Source organism: Schistocerca nitens, chromosome 5 (assembly GCF_023898315.1).
Source record: "Schistocerca nitens isolate TAMUIC-IGC-003100 chromosome 5, iqSchNite1.1, whole genome shotgun sequence".
Lineage (NCBI taxonomy): Eukaryota > Metazoa > Arthropoda > Insecta > Orthoptera > Acrididae > Schistocerca > Schistocerca nitens.
In genome coordinates, this window is record NC_064618.1 from 607,890,447 (window position 1) to 607,903,983 (window position 13,537).

General features: G+C 41.3%; 1 protein-coding gene across 1 annotated transcript in view; it reads left to right on the plus strand.

The window, feature by feature from the left end:
• The first annotated feature begins 4,761 nt into the window (after window positions 1-4,761).
• Window positions 4,762-13,537, plus strand: part of LOC126260042 (uncharacterized) — a 327,328-nt gene continuing 318,552 nt past the window's right edge. The window contains exon 1 of the mRNA XM_049957222.1: window positions 4,762-4,892. The gene's annotated coding sequence lies outside the window, so the exon portion shown is untranslated. The remainder of the gene's footprint in view (window positions 4,893-13,537) is intronic.

Here is a 13,537-nt window from a genome sequence, read left to right on the forward strand (position 1 = left end):
TAAGGGATCTATCTTTCTATGTATTCGCAGCACATTACACTTGTCTACATTGAGATTCAATTGCCATTCCCTGCACCATGCGTCAATTCGCTGCAGATCCTCCTGCATTTCAGTACAATTTTCCATTGTTACAACCTCTCGATACACCACAGCATCATCTGCAAAAAGCCTCAGTGAACTTCCGATGTCATCCACCAGGTCATTTATGTATATTGTGAATAGTAACGGTCCCATGACAGTCCCCTGTGGCACACCTGAAATCACTCTTACTTCGGAAGACTTCTCTCCATTGAGAATGACATGCTGCGTTCTGTTATCTAGGAACTCCTCAATCCAATCACACAATTGGTCTGATAGTCCATATGCTCTTACTTTGTTCATTAAACGACTGTGGGGAACTGTATCGAACGCCTTTCAGAAGTCAAGAAACACGGCATCTACCTGTGAACCCGTGTCTATGGCCCTCTGAGTCTCGTGGACGAATAGCGCGAGCTGGGTTTCACACGACCGTCTTTTTCGAAACCTATGCTGATTCCTACAGAGTAGATTTCTAGTCTCCAGGAAAGTCATTATACTCGAACATAATATGTGTTCCAAAATTCTGCAACTGATCGACGTTAGAGATATAGGTCTATAGTTCTGCACATCTGTTCGACGTCCCTTCTTGAAAACGGGGATGACCTATGCCCTTTTCCAATCCTTTGGAACGCTACGCTCTTCTAGAGACCTACGGTACACCGCTGCAAGAAGGGGGGCAAGTTCCTTCGCGTACTCTGTGTAAAATAGAACTGGTATCCCATCAGGTCCAGCGGCCTTTCCTCTTTTGAGTGATTTTAATTGTTTCTCTATCCCTCTGACGTCTATTTCGATATCTACCATTTTGTCATCTGTGCGACAATCTAGAGAGGGAACTACAGTGCAGTCTTCCTCTGTGAAACAGCTTTGGAAAAAGACATTTAGTATTTCGGCCTTTAGTCTGTCATCCTCTGTTTCAGTACCATTTTGGTCACAGAGTGTGTGGACATTTTGTTTTGATCTACCTACCGCTTTGACATAAGACCAGAATTTCTTAGGATTTTCTGCCAAGTCAGTACATAGAACTTTACTTTCGAATTCATTGAACGCCTCTCGCATAGCCCTCCTCACACGTGTAACTAAAGAAGAGGAAACTATGACACAACTTGTCTAAAAGAAGGTTTAATTGACAGGACATAATATGAGGCATCAAGGAATCGTCAGTTTGGTAATGGAGGCTAAGCTGTAGAGAGAGACAAAGTCTTGCCGACGGTAAGCAGATTAGAATGAATGTGGGATGCAGTAGTTACGTAGAGATGAAGAAGCCTACACAGGATAGACTACTGTAGAGCACTGCGTCAACACAGCGACGAATTGTATTTCTTGTTAATGCAGCCCAACAGCAAATAACATCACCTGTCATTAGGTACGTCAGTTGCGTATTTATTGCCAGAATATTTGTTTAATATAGCCTCTAGCACATATACTTGTGATGTATTTGTGTATGCATCTCTATTACTCTCTGCAAACAGTATTATGTCAAGGAAAAATTAAAATTTGAAAGCGGTTTTCTTATGGCGATTGTCAGCAAATTTTAAAGTTGAATTACTGTTTTTGTCACTCTTCCATTTGTAGTAATTTCCTTAAGACACGTATTCCTTCGTGAAATAACAACCGACTACTGGTTACGTATTATCCATGACATTAGAATGCAGTGGCAGTTCTCAAACTACGTAGAAATCATCGATGGCAAATGTATCGTAATGCAGTTGTATTATACGTATGCTGCCATACGTTTTTTTGTGCAGTGGAGGCTTTTCCGCTGACTTCAAATATCATGCGACCATTCTCAGGCATATTAAAGAACGCACTGACGTCCTATGAAACTATTTATAATTACCGTTTGTGTCAGGGACAGCACGTTAACCAAAAAATAAATTCGGCATTTTGACAACCAAATATGGAATCGGCAACTGGATTATAACGCCTAAAGTGATAACTGTGAAACCACTTATTATGACTGGTCCTTCATAACTGCTTGCAAGACTGGGATCAATGAGATTTTATGGATATTGAAGACGATTCAAACGATTTTCTAGTGGAATCTTTGCGATATTTGTAGATTATGAAACAGTTCATGTCTTTCTTTTTCGTGAATAGGTGATTACTTACACTTAATCGAGTATTTGGCTGGCATCTACGTTTCTTCTCCTTTGGTCGCAGGCTGTAGATCGCACTATAACTTATTTACGAGACTTAAGCTCATTTTCACGTTAAAAGCTTTTTTCTTCACAGTTTTCATGTTCTTTGTGCTAACTGGCGTGGTGCGCAATTATTATTCTTTCACCAACTGCGGATATTTCACCAATAACTGATTTAAAGTCGTAACTACTCTGTGTTCAATTTATGTCTCTTCTTATTTGGTTTGTTTATGTACATGTTGCCAACCTAACGAAGTATACGCTGAAAACTAAAGCCTGTTCATTCTCTTCCCTTTGCCGGCCGCAGTGGCAGAGCGGTTCTAGGCTCTTCAGTCCGGAACCGCGCGATCGCTACGGCCGCAAGTTCGAATCCTGCCTCGGGCATGGATGTTTGTGATGTCCTTAGGTTAGTTAGGTTTAAGTAGTTCCGAGTTCTAGCGGACTGATGACCTCCGATGTTAAGTCCCATAGTGCTCGGAGCCATTTTTTATCTTTTTCCCCTTGTGTCTGTTTATGTTTATGTGTGTGCGCAATTAGTCAGGGTGAGTTGTAGAAAGCTGAATGTGAATGTAATGTCTGTCACAGTGTAGTTGAAAGTTTTCGTCTTCAGCTGATTCGAGTTTTGGTTTAAATATTGGCTGGTTCAAATGGCTCTGAGCACTATGCGACTTAACTTCCGAGGTCATCAGTCGCCTAGAACTTAGAACTAATTAACCCTAACTAACCTAAGGACATCACACACATCCATGCCCGAGGCAGGATTCGAACCTGCGATCGTAGCAGTCGCTCGGTTCCAGACTGTAGCGCCTAGAACCGCACGGCCACTCCGGCCGGCCTTTAAATATTGTGTGCGGGGGTTCATGTGAGAGTGAGTACAAAGGGTTTGAGTGCTAGTATTATGATAATAATCATCTGTTGAAATATTATTCTACTATTTTAACTATTAATGTAAGCAGCGAGTTTACTCTTACATTAACCCCTCCAAAATATTTAAACCGAACCTTATATCAGCTGAGCACTAAAACTTTCGACTACTCTCTGACAACTATTGCATTCCCTTTGAACTTTCTATAATTCGCACTGACACACACTTACAAATATAAGGAGAACAGAAATAAACAGACATTAGTTTTCAGCATATAATTCATTAAGTTGGCAACATCTACCTAAACAAACCAAACAGGGAGAGACATAAAGCGAACACACTGTAGTTACGACTTTAAATCCCAGTTTTCGGTAAAATGTCTACACTTAGTGACAAAAGAATAATTGTACTCCACAAACATTAGCATAAAGAAAACGAAAATTGTGAAGAAAACAATAGCGAACATAAAAATGTTCTTCTGTTCCATAAGCTAAGTTTTAGTTCAACCTCCAGCTTGTTACCGGGTGGGACGAAACGCAGATGTCCGCCAAAAACTCGATTAACTGTAAGTAATGACTTAAGTAAAAAAAAAAAAATGTGAACTGTTTTATAAACTAAAAATATCAAACATCAAAACAAAATTGAATTGTTCTAGATTCCACCGAAGATGCCTCAAAGTAAAAGGCGAAACCCGTCTTGAACAAATATAGTATATTGCAGCAAGAAATAATTGTTACTTACAAAACGAAATAATCAATCCCTGCAGGTACTTAGCAAATTACATACCAGCAAATTAGTTTCAGTTTAACTTCTGTAGATCTACAGAGAATATTATGAATATTAATATGTTCCATGTCACTGCAATTCTCATTTCAGTTGCTATTAAATGCCGTTTAAAAAGTCATCGATCCATTACAAGAAACTGTAGTTACTTTCACATCTAGATAGAGAAATAAATTTTGCATTCTTATCATGCGACGAAATACATGACTCTTCGCGAGTTATCATTTTCAAAAAACTACGTTTCGATTTCTTCAAGCGTTTATGAAATTTGGGGCTGATATAACCACATGACTTACGACGAGCTGGACGAAGTATCGCGCGCGACCACAGCGCGGCCCGTCCGCCCACATGTCATTCAATAGAGAACGGTGATAGCTGTCGTTCTGTTCTCAACTTTAAAAACAATTTCAGAATGTTGGCTAAATTTCATACACAGTAATGAATTACCGAATCTGAACTGTACGCAATGTCCACACATTGCGGTTTTAGCTCTGCACACTCAATAAAATTTCGTGTAACGGTTTAAGTAAAAGTCATACAGAAAGCAACCACGACGAATAACAAAAAGAAATACAGTCCTACATCGAGAGAAGACATCAACTTGTAAGATGCAGAAGAATCAAATTTTTTCACCAAATAGTTTTGTTGAAATTGGATGATAAGTATTTCATAGATGGCACCGCGTCCGCGTAAGCGCTTCGGCGAAGTTCGTGTAACCCGGGGTTCCGTACCTGACGTCACGCTCAGCGCGTTCTGTGATTGGCGGCATGCACCTACGGCGCGCCGAGCGGCAGGGGTTCGACATCGCAAACCGCAACGCAGAACCGCCTGTGCGCGCCGCTGGCGGCGTTTCCCTGGCAACGAAGGGCCTGCCGCGCGCTTTTGCCGGCCTTTACACTTCGGCAAGCTTCGTTGACGTTCGGAGAAAACAGCCCCAGGGTGGCATCCGTCGCTGAAAGGTATCAGCTAACAACATAATTTCACAGTGCGCAGTTCATCCACAGCGTGGTGAGTGGCTGTTCAGCAAGGTAATATATATGTTTCGAAAATAATTGTGTATCGTATGTGTTTTATACGTCATAACACAGTTCACAAACATGCGCGATATACTCGCTTTTTAGCGAAAGCTTATATTTTCTTTGTTGGATAGTTCAAAATTTTCGCCGTTGTTCGTGGAGAAAAATTGCATTTTGTTTTTGATTTGTCATATTTCTCGTACATCTGTCTTTAATTTGTGAACTGTGTTTTTCACACTCGAAATATTATGTACAGAATGTATAGCTTTATCTAAGATTGTGTATTAGCAGTGTTTACGTATGAAAACTACCATAAATAAGGGTAATTACATGTCTCCACGCCTATGAAACAAAACAAATGATAGAGTGGGCTGATAACGCACTTATTGAAGGTTAGATAAAATATCTACGCATTAGATTAAAATCCAGAAACAGTTGTCAGACAAACGACATGTCTAGAAAATAGAAAGTCGTTATTGACAACTTCCTGGACGGTATGCACGATGTTAAAAATAGTTATAAAAAGAAAAATTACAGTGACAAAGGGACCAGAATTTCCGAACATGCTTATCGACTTTTAAACATTAAACAGAGAAATATACGGCTACCACAAGGAAAGGCAAATGATGACACAGCATTCGTTGGGGGAGAGGTCGATAGTCACGAATTTGGATGCCCTCTAGTTTGTTTGACGGTGAACTGCGCCAAGGAAGCAACAACTCAAGTCGTAGCTCTTTTGTGGCCATCATTTTCCTTTCAGATCAATGGCAGATGGTGGCACATAATATCGCCGTTACTTGAATTTCTTCGTTAGCTTTTATACAGTCACTCAGTGACATGTCCTGTAGAAGATGTGCTCCTATTTGAGGTGGTATGCCCTTGTCTTACTCTGACCTTTGAACTGACTTGCACAGTGGGTTGCAGGAGGACATTTTTGACATCAACAAACAGTGGAAGAGGTGAGAGAAGTGATAAGTGCAGATAAAAATCGTAGGACGATCGGAAGTTGAACCTCAGATCAGGCGCGTATCCATTAAGTCGGCAGACTAACCGATTGTTAAATCCGTAAAGTTACGAGTGAGTATAGGACTCTGCTGCCAATGTGCCACTTCCAGTGGTGAAACTCGTTCGGCAGCCCCTGTGCCCGCAAGCGCCCTGGCCGGGGATGACCTTGGCTGCTTCGTGCCTGTTCGCTGAATGCGCAGGGCACGGGCCTGGAAAGGGGGGGGGGGGGGGGCGAACAGGAGACTATACAGTTACATCAGATCGAAAGGAAAACTCCAACAATGGGCGACAGACTAACGTATTTTGAGTGGAATGAAGAAGCAGTTAGAGAGAATGCTTCGCGAGGGAACAGGCAGTGGAAGGAACATAACGCCAGTTCGAGAGGATACCTGGCCTAAAATAAATCAATTCCTGAAAACTGGAATGGGACAGTCAGATAGTAACGAGAAACTTAGCAAACGCAGCCATCGCCTTTAGGTGACACTGCTACCGTTATAATTACTGCACAAACAAACCTCCAAGGGCTCCATATTATTTCATTTGTTACACTATTTCCCTCATGAGATGCTAGCATTCTTAGATGTTGTTGTTGATGTGGTCTTCAGTCCAGAGACTTGGATGATGCAGCTCTCCATGCTACTCTATCCTGTGCAAGCTTCTTCATCTCCCAGTACCTACTGCAACCTACATCCTTCTGAATCTGCTTTTTACCCCCCATGCTGACCTCCAATACTAAATTGGTGATCCCTTGATGCCTCAGAATATGCCCTACCAACCGATCCCTTCTTCTAGTCAAGTTGTGCCACAAATTTCTCTTCTCTCCAATTCTATTCAATACCGCCTCATTAGTTATGTGATCTACCCATCTAATCTTCAGAATTCTTCTGTAGAACCACATTTCGAAAGCTTCTATTCTCTTCTTGTCTAAACTAGTTATTGTCCACGTTTCACTTCCATACATGGCTACACTCCATACAAATACCTTCAGAAACGACTTCTTGACACTTAAATCGATACTCGATGTAAACAAATTTCTCTTCTTCAGAGTCCGCCCCGGTAGCTGAGTGGTCAGCGTGACAGACTGTCAATCCTAAGGGCGCGGGTTCGATTCCCGGCTGAGTCGGAAATTTTCTCCGCTCAGGGACTGGGTGTTGTGTTGTCCTAATCATCATCATTTCATCCCCATCGACGCGCAGGTCGCCGAAGTGGCGTCAAATCGAAAGACCTGCACCAGGCGAACGGTCTACCCGACGGGAGGCCCTAGCCACACGACATTTCATTTCTTCTTCAGAAACGCTTTCCTTTCCATTGCCAGTCTGCATTTTTTATCCTCTCTACTTCGACCACCATCAATTACTTTGCTCCCCAAATAGTAAAACTCATTCACTACTTTAAGCGTCTCATTTCCTAATCTAATTCCCACAGCATCACCCGATTTAATTCAACTACATTCCATTATTCTCGTTTTGCTTTTGTTGATGTTCACCTTATATCCCCCTTTCAAGACACAGTCCATTCCGTTCCAGCTGCTCTTCCACCTTTGCTGTCTCTGACAGAATTACAATGTCATCGGTGAACCTCAAAGTTTTTGTTTCTTCTCCATGGATTTTAATTCCTACTCCGAATTTTTATTTTGTTTCCTTTGCTGCTTGCTCAATATACAGATTGAATAACATTGGGGATTGGCTACAACCCTGTCTACTCCCTTCCCAACCACTGCTCCCTTTTCATGCCCTTCGACTCTTGTAACTGCCTTCTGGTTTCTGTAAAAATTGTAAATAGCCTTTCGCTCCCTGTATTTTACCCCTGCCACCTTCAGAATTTGAAAGCGAGTTTTCCAGTCAACATTGTCAAAAGCTTTCTCTAAGTCTACAAATGCCAGAAACGTAGGTTTGCCTTTCCTTAATCTATTTTCTAAGGTAATTCGTAGGGTCAGTATTGCCTCACGTGTTCCAACATTTCTACGGAATCCAAACTGATCTTCCCCGAGGTCGACTTCTACCACTTTTTCCATTCATCTGTAAAGAATTCGCGTTAGTATTTTGCAGCTGTGGCTTATTAAACTGATAGTTCGGTAATTTTCACATCTCTCAACAAATGCTTTCTTTGGGATTGGAATTATTACATTGTTCTTGAAGTCTGAGGGTATTTCGCCTGTCTCATACATCTTCCTCACTAGATGGTAGACTTTTGTTAGGCCTGGCTCTCCCAAGGTTGTCAGTAGTTCTAATGGAATGTTGTCTACTCCCGGGGCCTTATTTAGACTCAGGTCTTTCAGTGCTCTGTCAAATTCTTCACGCAGTATCATATCACCCATTTCATCTTCATCTATGTCCTCTTCCATTTCCATAATATTACCCACCAGTACATCGCCCTTGTATAGGCCCTCTATATATTCCTTCCACCTTTCTGCTTTCCCTTCTTTGCTGAGGACTGGTTTCCATCTGACCTCTTGATATTCATACAAGGGGTTCTCTTTTCTCCAAAGGTCTCTCTAATTTTCATGTAGGCAGCATCTATCTTACTCCTAGTGATATATGCCTCTACACCCTTACATTTGTCCTCTAGCCAGCCATTTCGTACTACCCGTCGATCTCATTTTTGAGACGTTTGTATTCCTTTCCTTCTGCTTCATTTATTGCATTTTTGTATTTTCTCCGTTCATCAATTAAATTCAATATCTCTTCTGTTACCCAAGGATTTCTATTAGCCCTCGTCTTTTTACCTACTTGATCCTCTGCTGCCTTCACTATTTCATCTCTCAAAGCTACCCATTCTTCTTCTACAGTATTTCTTTACCCCATTCTTGTCAATCGTTCCCTAATGCTCTGCCTGAAGCTCTCTACAACCTCTCGTTCTTTCAGTTTATCCAGATCCCATCTCCTCGAATTCCCACCTTTTTGCAGTTTCTTCAGTTTTAGTCTACAGTTCATAACCAATAGATTGTGATCAGAGTCCACATCTGCCCCTGGAAATGTCTTACAATTTAAAACCTTGTTCCTGAATCTCTGGCTTACCATTATATAATCTATCTGAGAACTTCCAGTATCTCCAGGCTTCTTCCATGTATACAACTTTCTTTCTTGATTCTTGACCCAAGTGTTAGCTATGATTAAGTTATGCTCTGTGCAAATTTCTACCAGGCGGCTTCCTCTTTCATTCCTTACCCCCATTCCATATTCACCTACTACGTTTCCTTCTCTTCCTTTTCCTACTATCGAGTTCCAGTCACCCATGACTATTAAATTTTCGTCTCCCTTCACTATCTGAATAATTTCTTTTTATCTCATCATACATTTCATCAACTCTTTGTCATCTGCAGAGCTAGTTATCAGATACATTGCTATAATGGCACAACGTTAGGTGTTTAAAGGCAGTGCTGTCAAACATCGCCAGCACAAAGTAGTATCAGAGGATCCTCACATATGATGAGCGGAAGTAATCAAATACCTGTAGATCAAATGTTTTGGTTTATCTGTAAATTAATTACCAGAGACATTTATCAGCTTCGGATTTTTTTAATGAGAACTTGGAGCTCAGTGTATTAAGTGCATAATCCTTCCACTGGCGGTAGATCGTCTCGCCTTCTGTTACTCAAGACGTCTCGAGAGGTGAAAACTGGCTGAAGCCAAATGGTAAAAGCTACGAAATTCTAAATTCCGTCTGGAATACCTGTATATATCACAAAGACAGGTTCAACGTCTGTGGCGGAGGAATTTCTATAGCCATAAATAATACGACAATACCTACTGAAGTTACTACAAATTCCGATTGCAAAATAATTTTGATGAAGACATGTATTAAAGGTATGTTCGACTGGGTGTAACTACAGACAAGGGAACCCCAGAGCAAGTATATATAAAATGGCACCCCTCCCTCTCCCAACTCGGCAAAACTTTGTCCACACATCGTCTCTTATAGCCACTCCTCCCCCTCTCTACCGTCACATGCAAACACACTACATTACCTCATTCTCCAGCCGCTCTCCACCCACTTGAGCCAAATAGTGAAATAATAACACAGTCTGTTCTATTTTAAATATTTCGTAGTAGCGAAATATAAGCTGTCGGTTAGAATGCAACAGCATGAGCTACCAATATGTCCAAAACGCCGCGCATAAAAATGGGATTTTTCCGGAGCTCATACTTCGGGTTCTGTTGGTCGTAGAAAGGTAGCGTCAAGTGTTTGGGATAGTCCTTGAGCTAAGGACCATTTGATACCCACCAGAAGAACCGTCTTACCGTAACTGTTCTGCAGCACAGGACCAACATTTGAGTATTACACACTTATCATCCATAGGTGAGTGAGGCAAATCGGTTGGTTCTTTTTGCATTAGATGTGGCCTCCTGCGAGCCTTAAGGGGCTTACGGAGGCACCATTTAGTTTATAGGCGGTTACTCAGGTAAACAGGGAAAGCATTTTCATCATTTTTCCCCATTAGTAGTATTTATTTAAATTACTAACCTCAGCAGGTTATCCAAATTTTAACAGTATAGTCTCTAGGCATTTCTCTAGAAGCGTCATCTTCCCGTTTTCAAAGATCTTTATCCGTTATCGAGAAACACACCAAAAACATGGCTTTTGGGTACCAAAATCTCGCCACGAATGCCAAGATAGCTGTAATTTTTACGGTCTCTATCAATCTTTAATATTTTATTGATATCTTTTTCCGTTCCCCAGATACAAAGGTTCAAAGTTACCCTACACGTACACGTAAAACACGCGCGTAAAATCTGGTGTGAGGCGAAAATGTAGTATGTAAAGTGACCTAGCACGAAGAAATATGCTGTAATGTGTCTCCATTATAATCAGAAGTGCTCTGGAAACCTCATTTCATAGTACTGATGCCTATGCAAAAATGTTATGTGTGTAAAATCTGATCAGAGGCGTGAAATTTGTTTTCCATTATTTCAACTTCATGTAAGTAAACTATGAGAATTTTACTGACCCATAAAGTTCTTTTCATATGAATGACATGCTTTGCTGTAGCAGGGAAAAGAAGTGAATCAGGGGGAAAATGTTCCTACTGGAGCACAAAAAAGGCGAATATGCTCCTAATGAGAAGAATCTGACAAAGAATTGGGGTACCAGTTGCCTCGTTCTATTTTCCTCAGTGCCATTAAAATTTTCCCCAAAAATTTTGGCATGTGAACAATTTCACACTTTTTTGTGTTAAGAGAGCGGTATTGGGAAAGAGGCGGAAAAGTAATAAATACTGGAAAATAGTAGAGTGGTTGTGATTTACAAAGAGTGAAGAAGACAATGACAGTGTGAGAGAAAGAGAGGGATACAGTGCCAGTGGGAGATAGTTGCCACTGATAGAAAAGTGCTAGGGAAAGAGTGAAGGAGACAATACCATTTGGAGAGGAATAAAGAGAAGCAGAAAGTGGAAGTGGGTGAGAGTCAGTGATAATCAGAGACAGAATCTGACTGTAACAACGAGGAAGAGAGAGACAGTGGTAGTGAGAAAGACAGCAGCAGTGGGAATGAATGAATGAGGTAACAGCAGTAAGAGAGAGCAAGAGGGAAACAGTGAGTGAGAGAAGACAACATTAGTAGAACAGAACGAAGGGGAGTGTGTGTGTGTGAGGCAGGAGGCAGTGGCAGAGAGACACAAAGAGAAAATGACAGTGAGTTGGGCTAAATGAGTGCGCCAGAAAGGGCAACTGGGAGTTGATGGGTATGAGCGACTGACAGCAATGGACTAGAGGATGTGAGCGAGTTACAGTTAAGAGGAGCTTGTGGGAGTGAGATGTGAGTTGCATGTTAAAAAGAGAGTGAATACGTTCGCATGTCAAAATTTTTCAGCAAATTTTTAAAAATGTTGAGGAAGGTAGAATGAGGCAACTGCACCCCACTTTTCAGTCAGAGTCTTTTGAACAGGAGCATATTCGCCCTGCTGTGCTCCGATAGTGGCATTTTCCTAATGGTCCTCACATGAAACAGCTATTCGTCCCTGCACTATTGGCCATAACAAATATGGCACTCTCCCCAAGGCACATGTTAATAAAACACGAAACCAAACTGTTTCTAGGGAGACTGTATTTAATTAGTAAGATTACTTTTTCTACTTTCCAAATAAAAATAAATGTTAAAAATTTATTATTTTATTACTACACTGAACAATGAGGCAAAAGCGAAATATCTAATATGTACTGCAAGAGACAACAAGAACTAGTTGATAAATTCACAGAGGTACTGGTTTGTGTTTGAATATTCATGTAAAATGTAAACTGCTAATGAAACGCGTATGTTTGGTGACCTAAATTCCTGTGTTACTTAAATGATAATGCAGTGCTGGCTTTTACGGCCGGTATTTGCATTTTTGTTGATTTTTGATTTCTGAACCTTAGGCCGGTGAAACGGTCGGGTCGTAACGTCATCAGACCTTGTCTAAGACTGCGGAGTCGTATCGATTCGTGTTATCGACCACGTTGTGGGAAAGAGTTGGCACCGTTTGCTTCATTTAGAACTATGGGCCACAGTTAGTGTCATTTCTGTCCTTTTGTTATTCTGCCTGTTAAAGTTGATTTTGTTCTTGAAGGATTCTTATCTGATGAAGGCTTCTCTCCTGTTAAAATTGTTTTTGTGCTTTTGATGGATTGAAATTAGTCTAATTGAGGGCCTTAGTACTAAATAACACAAATAATACCGACTGTTTCCCACTAAAAGCTCCATAATACGCGTCGAAAGGACTCCGTGAGCTTAAACAATTCAACTTGCTAAGTTTGAGACTGATATCTGAACCTTTACAGCTTTTAATGGTATCACCAGCATCAGGAAGCGAAACATAGCCGCAGAAACATTTCCATAAAACAAAAATTGCTGAAATGAGTATCTCCTCTTCTGTACAGTGACGAAAAAAATCGCAACACCAATAAATATTTAATGTAGAGTAATGAAATTTAGGGAATACGTTTGTCTGGGTAACATATTTAAGCGATCAACATTGCAAGATCACAGGTTAATATAAGTGCAAGATAAGCCATTGCAAATGTGAAATGTTGGTACATTAACAATCAGTGTAACCGCCAGAATGTTGAATAGAAGCATGCAAACGCGCATTGTGTTATACAGGTGTCGGATGTTAGTTTGTGGATTGGAGTTCCACAGCTATTTCACTTGGTCGATCAGTACAGATGTGGTTAAAGATGTTTGTGGATGACTCTGGAGTTGTCGTCCGATGATGCTTCATAGGTGCTCGACTGGAGACAGATCTGGTAACCGAGCTGGCCAAGGCAACATATCGACACTCTGTAGAGCATGTTGGGTTACAACAGCGGTATGTGGGCGAGCAGTATCCCGCTGGAAAACATCCCCCGGAATGCTGTTTATGAATGGCAGTATAACAGGTCGAACCACCAGATTGACGCACAATTTTGTAGCCAATGTGCGTGGAATAGCCACGAGAGTGTTTAGCTGTGTACGAAACCGCACCATCACCGAGGCAGAACCGGCTTTCATCAGAAATTACAACAGACCTCCACCCTGCCCAACCACTGAGCTCTCGTTTGACACCACTGAAGTCGCAGAGGACGGTTGTTTGGGGTCAGTGGAATGCATGCTACAGGGCATCTGGCTCGAAGCTATCCTTGAAGTAACCGATTTGTAACAGTTCGTTGTGTCAATCTGATGCCAACTGTTGCTGAAAT